At 40.9% G+C, this 13,480-nt stretch overlaps 1 protein-coding gene across 1 annotated transcript in view; it reads left to right on the top strand.

Annotated features, from left to right (window-relative positions):
* The window catches only part of SYNE3 (spectrin repeat containing nuclear envelope family member 3), a 93,516-nt gene extending 80,246 nt beyond the window's left edge, over positions 1-13,270 (top strand). The window contains exon 18 of the mRNA XM_052783075.1: positions 9,440-13,270. The gene's annotated coding sequence lies outside the window, so the exon portion shown is untranslated. The remainder of the gene's footprint in view (positions 1-9,439) is intronic.
* Positions 13,271-13,480: the final 210 nt, after the last annotated feature.

Raw genomic sequence — 13,480 nt, 5'->3', positions numbered from 1 at the left:
GTATCAGTATGGTGTATTCAGTGTTGTTTTCCAAATAAGTTCCAAAATAATATTAAATCTGTTGTACAGGTAAATTATGTAGTAGCTGGGGGACTGAAGGAGGAAGTCATACTTCTTTAACAAAATGTTGAAAGTTTTGCTAAAGAAGCAAACTTGGGTAGAATAGGGAGGTATAGCAGCAGGGAGCTCATTATAGGCACAGAATGAGGGAGAACAGGCAGATGTGAAAGAGAACTAGCTAAAAATAGGGAAGAGAGGTGTCCAACAATTTATAATGCCTAAGAAAATGAGTCACGATGAACACAGAGGACAATAATACAGGCTTTATGCAGGAAAAATCTCTGAATCTTTTTAGTTCCCTCTTCCTGCTACAGTATTGGTACTATTGCATATTAAACAGCTTATCTTCAGTAAGGTTTAAAATGGGGCAAGTAACATGGACTCTTACCAGTGTTCTGAGGAGACTCTTCTACCACCGGGACCCTGTCACTGTGTTCCTAATAATGCTTCCGACTACACTGGGTTTGGTAGAGTTGGACAAAAATGCCAAAATTCTGCTAAAAGTGATAAGGAGACTGGAAATAGAGGAGAGAGAGCAGGGATGGTGAAGGTATTCAGGTAGAATGCAAGGGGAGCATGAGGAGGAGCTGAACTGATGCAGATTAAAACCTGACTGTCAGGAGGTAGCAGAAGAGCTCTAGAGAGCAGGCAGAGGGGGGCTGAAAGCAGAAAGGTGAGGAGGGAGGATGGATGTACACTGAGTGATAAGACATACACATCTAAACAGGAAGCAAAGGAAGGCCTGTGATTTCTTTCATGAAGGAGCCAGATGGAGAGGAGCTATAATTTGTCAGAGAATGGGGCAAATTAATTCCTTCTTTGCAACGGTTCATTCTGGTGGCAGAGGACATACCTCCTTCTCACCTCTGATTAGCTGTGTGAGAGCCATGCACGTTCCCACAGTGTTCCTCTAAAAATTGCTGCCAGCCTTGAGGGAAGAAACCCCTGTGGCCGCGCAAGGAGCTACTCATCACACACATCTCCGTTTCAAATTAAATGCTCCAGTAGAAAAGAAGTGTGGGGGAAGAGGGGCAGTAACAAAACCTGCTGTATGTGGTTGTGGATACTTGTACTTCTGCACATACTTTTCTTTGACGTAGCTACATTGCAGTTCTCTGGGTTTTGCTGAGCTGTTCCAGGTGATGAAAATAAAATGCCAGTGAGAAAGTAAAAATAATGATGAATAATATGGCTGCAAGTGAAAATCAGTAGGTAGATAGACAAGTTTTTTCTATGAAAGCACAAAATCTCACATCAGATTTCTTTCTGCCCAGCCTTTCTGATCTGGATGATTTTTATGGGTTCACAAATGCATTTGACACCACAGAGGTATGCAACTGGGGGAAAAAATTTCTACACAGAGGACCATAACAGAACAACTGCATCATCACCTTGATGTTTCAGTGTTGTGGCAGGTTTAAAAAAAAAAAACAAACCAAAACTAAATTAGAAACACACTTTTGCTGCTGGGCTTGCATTCAATTTATTCTATAAGTCCCCTGTCTGTAATCTTGGAATTTTTTGCTTTAAATCTCAGCAAATCTATTCTCATTAATTTAAGTAATTTAAATATCTCACTTAAGTGATGAATCTTTCTACTTCTTTGCAATGGAAACTATCCAAATCACAGGACTTTGATGTTCATCTCACTCAGAACAATTTCACTCTTCTGTAATGTCATTGACCTCACCTGTCCAACTCAGGTGTGAGATTTTTTCAAAGAAAGAAAGAATTTTTAAAAAATCACAGAAGTAAGCTTGAAATGTAGATCCAAAATTTACTTTCTATTTTATTCTCTTGTTTTTCTTCTGAAAAGTTTGTGATACTCATTTCTGGAAGTGTGTGTAAATATTAATCAAGTCAGTAATTGGAATAATGAAAAGAAACTTGCCAGTTCAACTTCCAGGAAACTGAACAAAGCTCAGATTCCTCAAAACACAAACTAAATCATACCGTTTCCAAGTCAGTCCTTAAAATTTGAGCACTGTTCTTCATGCTTGAATCTTTGCTCACACATGATTTGGGGATTACACCCTCACTTTTGTGCCTATAAAATCCCCACCTCATGGATCTCTGACATCCATACATAACCGAGATGTGTTACAGCTCAGCTTTGGATTGGGGCTGCTGCCTTAAGACATCCCTTGCCAAAAACCTAGGATGCACAAAGCAGATAAGCATCCGCAACTGAAGGCTTGCAGTACTTTAATCCAGATCCAACCACTGTCAGAGGGTGCTAAAACCCTCTAAAATAGATTGAATATGTTTGAGCTTGTAAATTGTGCATCTGGCTCAGGCCACGTAGTCTCTACTGCATGCAGATAACCACCCTGTTCACAGAGCAGAGCTCTTGTGCATCTCTCCAAGCTCTTTTGCCTGCACTATTGGACCCAGTATTTGATTGACCACATTAATGACCCTTCAGTGTTGAAGGCAAAATCCTGCACTCCAGTGCCCATGCATTAAAGTAAGAAGTCTGCACAGCCCCAAAGGCACACTTCAAACCCAGCCTTTGGAGTGAAAGCAAGCCTAATTTATAAATTGTAATTGATTTTGTAGCCAGATGCTTTCAACAGAATTTTCCATGACTGCAATACAGTGAGGTAGAAAATTGCTATTGTACCACATGTCTATTAATAGCCCTTTCTCTGATTCCAGCTAGCAATTCAGATTGTATTAAATGTCATTTATATATGCCCTCTCCAGAAATCTCTGTATGAAAAACATGTTCAGTTCTATGCACACACATTAAAAATGTTGTATTCCCCTGTTAGCACAGAATCCCCAGAGCAATCATGATTTCTACCAAGTACTAGCTTATTTGCCCTGACTGAGATGCTTATTAAATTCAAACATTTGGGGCTGAAAAGAAAGCTACTAGCCTAACTAATAGAAACACCTGATGATCACTGAATATTTTGGAGAGCTTTTAGAATGGCTTTCTGCTTCTCCTTAATACTATTCACTGGGGTAGTCAAAGACCTCAGAGAGAAGAAATGTCTCCAAAATATGGCCATCACTAGATAGGCAGATGGTAATCTCTGCACGTCAGAAAAAATAGTATGTTCTCTTTAGTTGCTCTAGGACCTCAGGAGTTTCCTCCATCTGATCTCTTCTTCCGTATTAAATAGGAAATGTTTTCCTTTGATGTGTGTGTATACACATCTCATTAGCACTGAAGAGATTTGAAGAGTGAGTTAATGTACAGGAATTATTTTAAATTGTGTTGACAAGAGAGTACGTTGTCTTCTTTTCTCAAGGAAAAAAAAACGCTGTATGGCAGAGATTCTCGGAGCAAACAAAACCTTTTGGACTAACTGAAGATTACAGACTGAAATTAATCTGGAGAAATAGTTTTGCCTTTCAAGAAATGCTAGTGTAAATACCCCAATAAACCTATCTTTGCCAGGCATCGTAGGTGTCTTTCAGGTCATAGATTATGTACCCAGCTGGCTGTAAGAACTGCTTTTGGAGACTTTACTGTCCGTTGGACAGTATCAGTTGCTAGTCTGCAGCTGAAAACACATTTGCCCAATGAACTATATCAGCTGCTTCTAGAGTCGCTGGAGGTTGTCAAGGATATTCTTAGTACTCAGATCATTGACCTGCTCTGAGCCCTTACAAGTTTATTGTATTAATCTATCTGTCAGCAGTTGGCCACTCTCAGAAAACAGTTTATTAAAATACTGAAGATAACATTGTTGGTATGGACGTCACGATTAATTCAGAAACCAATCTTATTATTTTTGCCATATTTAAACATAATTATCTGTTGGTTATACTGGGTTATAAACAGATCAGTTGTAGGTGTTGGGTAACTGTGTGGAATGTTTTAGGCACAAGGATTTTTGACTTGCACGTGTATGTTTAAGAATTGTGGGCTTATTTCATGCTTGCTTCTTGAATGTAGCATTTTCCCCCCAAAAATACAAAGCAGGATGGAATAATCTGTCATACAGTTGATTTTTTTATTCTCTCTTGTCTATCCAATTTAAAATATGGATATGTGTCTACCAGAGAGATATCAGTAGATCTGGAAAGAAAAGGAATATCTACTAGGAATATACCAATTCAAGCAGTAGCCTAAATGGCACCTTTGTAACCTAACCTACTTCAGCAATTGCCAGATTTAGCTCATTGTATCTGTGAGCTAACCACCCTCCCCCTAGTAAACCATGGGTGAGATGAAAGTGCACAGGTGAGGGTACAACATCCCAGTGGAAGCAGCAGGAGACATTAGGACTTCAAAAGGCAGCCTGGTATCTCGACGCAAGAGATGAACATGTAGGTTTGGCATAATGAGAGCAACCCAGGACTAATAACACAGGAACAAGGATTTGCTGACCTGCTCTGCCAGTCAAAATTTTGACAGTGGCTGTCAGTACTGTCCAGTTTCACATCCCTGACTGTGGAAGGAGGCTCCCCTCAGGGTAGTTCACTCTAGCTGAGATCTGAGTCTTGGGAGTGCTTTTTTCTTTTCATTAAATCCAGAAGAAACTGCTAAATCAACCCCCTCAGTAACAGTTTAATGGTAGGTGGTAGGTGCTGATGCTCCAGGAAAAGATGCGGGAAATGCTATTGTAGATAGAAAGATTGTCATGAAGGTCTCTGTTCAATCCTTAGGAATTAGAGATTCATTACAGAACTGAAGTAGGAGGCTTTCTGTTCCTTTGCAAGTAAATGCAGGCTGTTGCCTTTAGTCTTCTGGATTTTGGGGGCGAGCCTGTTCAGTGCCTTACTGAATGCTAGTGGCTTTCTGGCTTCAGAGCCATTCATGACAGTGAGTTCCACATCCTTCCTGCGAGTTGTGTGAAAAAGGTATTCCCCAGAATTGGTTTTGAAGCAGAAACCTTTTGTTTGGCGGGTGGGGGTTGTTTGATTTTCCTTCTTTGGCCCCTGTGTGTGGATTCCAAGAAAACAGAAAGACTAGCACTACCCTCCAGACCATACTTTGTCTTTCCTTCTTTTATCAGAGCAGAGGAGATTTGGCTTTGTCTCCTTCCTAAAGTAAATTATCCCAGTCTTTTCTGCTTCTTTTCATGTTACAGTTCTTCCATGCCCTTGATCATTCCTGTCACCTTTCTTTCAACTTTTTTCAGTGCCAGTTCTTCCTCCATATGTAGAGCAAAAAATCTGCTCCTGTTTCAATAAATTGAAATTCAATAAATTTTTCCCGTTGCAGCTCCTCCTGCAGATGCTCTGCCTGTTTCTGCTGCCCCCTGTGTCAAAACAGCCTTCATCACTGTCTGAGGGGACTCTGGTCCTTGCCAGCTGTCTCTTCCAAGTCTCCTGGCCATGTCCTACCCTCATCTGCCTTTTGTTGCCTCAGGGACTGCCCTTAATATTCACATCTGCAGATGGGAGTGCGAGGGTGTCACTTAACAGACAATTATGAATAATGAAAGCCTTGCCGTTAGCATTGTTCATAGCCTGCCCAGACCCTTTTCTCTTCTTCTGTCTAAGCAGGTTTTGCTGTGTAATCCAATTACTGCATGCAGAAAATTGCCCCTTAATCAGGGAGGAGGGCCGGTGTTTCAGTTTCAGCTCTATTATCCTGGTGTTGTCACTGCCTGTGTAAGCACTCACATGTGCTGCTGGGCCTGGGGCTGGACGCTCCGGGGTGTGTGCCCTTGAGCTGCCGGGAGTGTTTGAATGTCGCTGTTATACACCCTAATAAGCCAGGACCCTTTTTTTTGAGCTGGGGAAAAAAAAAAGAAAGAAAAAGAAAATGGTTGCTTTTAACAAACTGATTTCACAACTCATTTATCAAGCCCTATAGCAAACCATTTATTTTAGCTCCTTTTTGCTCCATCAAAAGCTGTATGTTAAAAGGGAGAGGTGAATTTCGAGAGGCTGGGGACTGAAGGCAGGCTGCAGTGCCAGCTGCCCTCACCAGCACTTTGCTGGGAGGCCTCCAGCTAGAATTCAGGGGTCGGACCTGTTATTTTTCCTAAATGACTCCCGCCTTCAAAATCAAATTATTTCTTTTGTCAAGTCCAATAAGCACTGAACACCACAGACTTGGTTTCACTACAGATATGAATGAACACCTCTGTACGGTACTTTCCATTGCCATGAAAAATACATATATATATATGTATAAATATATGTACATATATATATGTAATGGGGAGTGTAATTATTGTTCTACTTAAAGAAAAGTGACATTCCACTTCAATGTAACTTTCAAGTGCAGCTTTTAAGAGAAACCGTGTCTTAAAGGGAAGCTGGAAGAGTTGAGAGGTATGTGTTTTAATAAGCTTTAATGAGCTTTAATAAGCTTTGAGTTAGGACTTCAGTCTCCAAGGCAAAAAGCACCCAAGATGATTTTCCCATCACCTTCCCAGATCAGAGCCTGTAAGAATTTAACCTAGGAGTCACTGCTTGAGCACTGACTACTCCCAAAGGTATTTGGATGCTGCATGTACTAGCTGTGTGTCTGTCCTCAAACACCAACCTCCATTTTGTACATGTGCTTGACTGAAAGGCAAAAGACACACTTTTGTCGTGCTCCAAGACCCTGATGATCATTTTTGTCTCAGCAGATGTATTCCTTTTGATCAGTGTCACTCTTTCCATTTTTTTCCCCTTTTAATTTGCACTAATTGAGTTTATCAGGTGATTCCAGGAGGGCACCCTCCACCTGCCCAGCCTCAGAGCTTCCCTTCCAGCAACATACCTTCTTCTCATTTGTTTACTTGGGTGTACTGGACCACTGTGAAGCAATTACACAAGCAATAACAATGGGTGTTGCATTTTGCTGTCATTGCTTTTTGTAAGACATAACACTCCATTGACATTGAAAAGTGGTAGGAGACCCAGAAGCTGCATTGTTGTTTACTAGCAATATAACCGATGTACAGTGCTTCTACAGGGGACCTGTCTTCACTCCTCAAAGCAGCTGGCTGTCTCGGGCCCAATTTAATTCACAAGGCTGGATTATAAACAGTCTTGGATCCCTTCACCAACGCTCCATCAATCTTGCTTCCATCAGTTTTTGTGCTTTTGTTTAGTTTCAAGCTAGAAGAAAGTTTAAAGAAATGTGCTAAGGCTCCCGTATAGGGTGAGTAAATATCCCAAGTATTTCACAAAGATTACAACAAAATGAAAGGATTTACTCTCACATTGAACAGAATTAATAAGAAGTTCTAATCAATGTATTAAAAAGTTATTAAGAGCAGCCTGGAGTGAAGTTTCTGCAATCAAACCATTCTCTGCTTTTAATTTAAAAATCAGCAAATACTGAAGTACATTTTGCTACCTTCTTTTAGAAGTGACCTGGAACTAAAATGTGAGTCCTCTCGAATGGGAGGTTTATTGATGCAGATCTAAATTTCACCAGGGTGTCCCATGTTAGATCACCCGCCTCTGGGCAGAGAGGAAACCTAAGGCTGTTCACAAGAGAAACTCATATTGTGAACGGTTTTAAAATTCTTCAGAGCTCCTATCCACTTCCAAATGTCAGTAATAGGGAGGATCAGAAACTTTCCCATGAACCCTATGCATTTTGCATGTTGAAATCCTGGCTTGAATTCAGGTCTCCACCTCAGCTTCTTGTAAATGTTAATATTCAAGTAGAACAAAAATGTTAGAGGCAATTACAGCATGAACATCTCTTCTTGTTTATGTATAGTAGCTGATAGCAGAGTCTGTAATAATAATCTGTGTTTATACATGTGCCGTTCAATGTAACAGTTGGGTACCAAATACCTTTTAACTGTCACAAGAAAATAACTGGATTGATGTCACTTTTTGCTTGTATGAATATGATTATTTGCCTTGCAGGGACCAGTTCCACTTTTGTCATGTTATTTATGACTTTTAAATACATTTGTGATAAATTAGGCTCGTTTCTAAAGTAAACAATACTGGAGCCAAGCAGCTCTCTGTACATGTGCATGTTATCACAGCTGATATCAAGTCCAAGTCAGACTCCTTGTCTTGCTTGGACCTTTCCTTAACCTTTCTGGCTTATTCAGGGAAATGCGGACCAGTCTATTTTCTTATTAAAAATACAGCTTTTTGAAAAGCTGAACTTATTTTTTAAATCCTTTCTTTTTACAATTATTGATTCAGAAAGACTGTAACAATCATATTTTTCTAAACTGCCAATTGCTTGTGTTAGGAAATGATATATAGATATATATTTTATTCTACAGATTTCCATGTAGTTTTGAAACTCTTTGTTTTCATATATATCCTCCTCTTTGCTAGAGTTATCTCAAAAAAGCTGTAAGCTTCTGTATACTGACTCTATGAAATTGTATAAAAATGCAGCTGCATAAAAAGACTGACTTTATTTTTTATTTAAATTGTTAGAGCTAAGTCATCCTTACTGTTATGCCATGCAAGATGTACGGAAAGAAATCAGGTCATTGTTTCGAAAGGCTGGACAGCGTTACGTGACACTTCCTAAAAAGTCTCGACTGAAAGTCAGGAGAATTTACCCTAGAAATGGTGCCATTTTGGTGCCTGACTCTATAGTTTATTCGCACTGTTTAGGACCTTATTTCACAAATACTCCCATGAAATTTCATGGGTAATATTAAAAATAAGAGCCTATGATGTGTGAATAGCAGTGATAGAACAAGACCCTTTTCTAATGAAGAACAAGGCCTTTTAACTAGTTAAGAGGCTATATTTTTAGTGTTTCAGGACAATTTTTTGTGTTCTTTTCTGCGCTGTGATGTCCTCCCATGTATTCTGGATTTATTCCGTAGCTGAAATGCCAGATTAAATTGATTGAAGCCCCATGCGCAGATGAACATAATAGAAAGCTGCAGTGAAATATTGCAGAAAATGGCCTGATTTCATTCTTCAGAACAATAAAGTAACTCAGGGCCTTGGCTTCTGTGCACCTGTGAAGCAGAGGCCCTTGCTTTGTACCTTGGCGTAACATGGAAGGATTTCTGCTCTCTGCCTGGAAAATACTGTCTATTCCTCAACCTTGTCAGAAGCATAATATTTTCTCAAGTAAAAAAAATCTGATTCTGCAAGACTCATTGGGGAGTTAAGGAGCAGCTGGGACCTTCTGTGATCAAGCCACATTATTCCAAAAGTTTATCCCTCGATGACAAATAAAATATGATGTGGCTTTGCTGTTTGCAAGTAGGATAAAGAGACTGGAAATTCATCACCCCAAGCCCTAGCCTTGTGACTGTTCTGTGATGCTCCACTGTTACCAATGGACTATGTTGAATCAGATTATAAAATCAGAGTATTTTGTTGCATGTGTCCTTTTTTGTAACGAAAATATAGTTATGTTTGATGTTGCAGTTATAATGCAGTAAATAAACACATACATATTTCTTTTTAAGGACTTTTAAATTATTCTGGGGGGTGGTTTCACATTTTTGCTGTGCCTATTTCTTACCATGAGAGTATTTGGGCTGACCTAGAAACACCCAGAACAAGTGAAGCAAGGGTAAAATTTTCTGCTGCCTGCCTCTCTGCTCATGTACCACTGGAAGAAGGTTGTGCTGAATGTACCTACTTCACTCTAGCCCTGTAAGATTTAATAGAAAATGTCAGCTTTTCTGTAAGACTGTGCAGTTGTTTGAACAGAATTCTACCAGACCCAAAGAGAATGTGAATTTGCTAAATCATATTACTATTCAGTATGATTTCTTACGGTGTTGGCCTCTGACACTCTCTGTAGGGTGTCCCTCAATCCCAACCAAGCTAAGACAAAGGGGAATTTTTTGAGAACCTCAGATTTGAAGTTAACTCCAATCACATGTAGTGAGCGAGCAGTGTATTAGTTCAACCACCACTGATTTCTCTGAAGAGTAATTGCTGCAGCATGTATGTGCACAACTCTCATTAGCATCCACATAATTGCTGGTTTCTTTCCTGAATCTTTATGAGATAGAGTCTGCCAGGATCTCTGACATCAAAGAACTCCACAGGAAGTTTACTTCTGTAGGAGTGGAAAACCACTACGATTTTTTGGTGAACCTGTGGGCTAGGTTCCCTGTTGCTTTTATGAACACACTGAGCTCTATCCAGGTCTTTGACTTCTCTCAGGTATTTGGACCATGTGGTCCTGTGCTTTCCTATGACCTGTCTCCCGCTAAGCCCCCAAAAGCAGAAATGCAAACACTTCAGCTGATCATAGCTGTGTCAAGATCAGAGCAGCATCTCAAATCCAGGAAAGAACAGGGTAAAACAAGTCCACGGCTGTAGGAAGAGCAGACTATCATGGTGGGACAGTTACATTCCCATAAGGGCTACAACCAGTGCACAAAAGAAATTTCTGTCTTACTCTCTTTTTTTCCTTTGCAACGCATTTTTTCATCTTGCAGTTTATTTATTTGTGGAGCCAGAAAGTAGGCTTCTTTGTGCATATCAGGCATTTTCTTCTGGAACCAGCAAAGAAACTTGGTACTTGATTTTGTCCCAGACACTGTACATAGACCAGGAAAGACTGCCGTCCAGCAGGGAGGAGAGAAAAATTCCTAAGAACAGATAAAACAGCTCACACTTGTATGATGAATGAGTATTTTGTTGACCAGGTTCAGGCTGCAAACAACTCTTACAGCTGATTGGTGGGAGTTACGACAGTCAACAAGAATTATTATAAACACTTTTAGAGGACAGTGAAATACTCCAGGTAGTTATAAATCTCTTAAGTCATACATTAGTAGAGAAACACCTGTTTTAGATAGCAACCCTGCTGCTAGAGGATGGAAGTATCTGTTTAGGTTGCAGCAGCAAAAGGTGGCAAGTTCAATAAATAAAAATAATAGGGTAAGACCCTCCAGTGGAGTAAACCAGTGTAGCTTCATTGAAGCTGTTGGAACTAAGTCAATTTACAGCAGTAAGAATCTGGCTTATAGTCAACAAGGATTTTACAGAATGCTTTAAACCTCTCCATTTGGAGAGTTCTCCTCTGCCTTACGCCTGTGCACTAAATTGTATCCACACAGAAGTCCTCAATGGTATAATGAGGTCATTTTGGACGTGAGTGTTCATTATATGCTTAGATAAATGAAGGGAAAAAGACCACATCATTAGCAAAGCCTTAAATAAAAAAGGATGGAGCAAGGTTACCGAGTGAGAACTATTTAAATAAAAACAATCTCAGCACTGGAGAGTTAATGGGGAGTGGCTTTCTTTGGAAAAGGGCTGATGGTGTGTTGATGCTGCATGTAGAAGCTGAGCGCTACGGCCATGAAAGATTAAAAGCAGGGACTGAGGTTTTTTCTAGGTTAATATTTCAAGTTTTCTAAATTTCATTCTGTGACATACCATGAATGCAGCCTTGGTTTCCAACTGCAGAAAAGCACTCTGATAAACACATATTGCTGGAGCAAATGAAACTGAAGGCTCATCCGGTTTTACTGTAGCACTCGTGGTATTAAGAGGGATTGTAATATAATCCTCTTCAATGAATAACCCTAACAGATGTTATCAGGGTTGCTCTGTACGAGCCGTGGACCTCTTGCTAGAACTCCCTCTGTGGAAGTCCAGTTCATAAATTGTCCTAATGGGCTGCCTGCCTCGTCCCGCTGCTGCAACAGCATGAAAGGGAGGTGGTTACCAGCGGCCTTGAAAGCCAGCATTATTCCCATCTGGTTTGCATTACAATACTGCTAAATATTTCATGCTTTTTGTTTTACAAACAAATAAGAGCAGAACTAATCTCTTTGTTTAATGTTCCTTGATTGACGTTTGAGTGGGGAAAAAAAGTTTGTGGTTTGTTTTGATTTCTTTTTCTTCACTTCAGATCTTAACGTGGCTCTGCAAAAGCTTTTAATGGAAGATAGAGCAGATCACCGTCGACTTTTCTGGTGGGCTTTTTATGGCACCATTGATACAGCAAAAGATACAGGGGAAATCCAGATGATGAATGTGCTGTTCAATCAGCTGGGATTTCTTTGCTTGCGAGGAGATAACTCGATGAAGTGCAAACAGAGACAGGGAGCAGACGTTGACTGCTTGTCAGCTGTATACAGAACTATCTCTGGCTGGGGCTGCTGGAAAACACAGCAGCTATTAGTACCCCTTTGCCCTTTCACAGCGCCCTGTCAGAGGGTCCCCAGGCACTGCAGCGAGAGCCATCCATTAAACCGCCGAGCAACGAGTCTGTTTAATCGCCCCCGCTTTACAGGGAGAGGAGTGGCAGCCCTGGGAGGATTCAGCCGGCATTTTAACCTCCCGGTTCCCTAAACTCCCGCTGAGGTGGATGAGCGAAGGCAGCTTTGGCAGCGGGTGCCGCCTCTGCCCCAGCAGGACGGCGGTGACCCACCTCCACGCAGGGACCTTCACCCACAGGGCAGAGGTTGCGGGGAGGTCCGGAGCCCCCCTGGGATGCGCAGTCTCCCCTCAGGTGCCCGCCCGGGGAAACACCAAAGGTTTCGGATGGTTTCCTTCCAACCCAAAGCAAGTCCCGGCACAGAGCAGGGCCTCTCGGCTGGTACTTCTCTGCTCGAACGGCCACATCGGCTGGTTTATCTGGTGTCTGGACAATTATCTTCATTAGGGCACCCATTGGGCTGCGTTAGCTGTGAGGCCTAATCACGGGGTGGATGAAAGGTACGAAATGTCACTCAGGAAGGGCTAAATATTGAGAAAAGATAAATATCTACTCTTTCAGCCTGTTGCAGCTTGGCCCTGCAATGGAGTGGCGGTGTATCAGTGCGGTTAGTTAAATCACCATACTACATTTGACTGTGTAGTAATATTTTTATATCATGGCACAAACAGAAACAGGTTTGTCCGATTCACTCTTGAGATGAATTCTCTACAGTTACTGTGGGATGAATTCTTCACTGATGGCTGATGCATCAATCATCCCATCCCTTCCTCCTGTAACCCGCTGGCCTGAATTCAGAGACAAATGTGAGTCTCGGGGACTGACCCTAACGCTTGCCTGCAAATAGGCTTTATGACTTATGCTGAAAAAGACAGCCAAGCAGTAAAATTATATGCTGCTTTCTATATTATGTTTCTTATTTTTCTAGCATTTTCCTCCCGAGGATCTCAAGGCTCGCTGCAAGGTTTAACTAATTCTCAACAGTCATCTGTGAATTAAGTTCTTTTTTGCTAATTACAGCTGAAATACTACTGCCAGAGTGGAAGATTGCCGTTCTTGAGCATCTCTCTACAATAGCACACAATAGTTTCACTCAGGATTGTAAAAATAAATTGTAACTGCCGCAGTTCCTTGCATTGAATCATTTTCATTGTGGATTTTGACATTCCACTTCTTAAAAAATTTCAAATCCAGGAATAGTAAATGCCAAGTCATAAAAGCTTAGGAAATGGGTTGAATCCAGAGTGCAAGGCAGCATTACAGTGTCTGATCTGCTGTCTCTGATAATACCCTCACAAGACAAGGGTCTCTTTTTTTTTTTCATTCCTGAACAAATAAATTGCAGTGTGTATGAAATCTCCAGAGGCCATCTGTGACTGTAAT

Source organism: Harpia harpyja, chromosome 3 (genome assembly GCF_026419915.1).
Source record: "Harpia harpyja isolate bHarHar1 chromosome 3, bHarHar1 primary haplotype, whole genome shotgun sequence".
Classification (NCBI taxonomy): Eukaryota; Metazoa; Chordata; class Aves; order Accipitriformes; family Accipitridae; genus Harpia; species Harpia harpyja.
The sequence above is the reverse complement of the archived record's forward strand: the minus strand, read 5'-3'. Positions and strand labels throughout refer to the sequence as shown.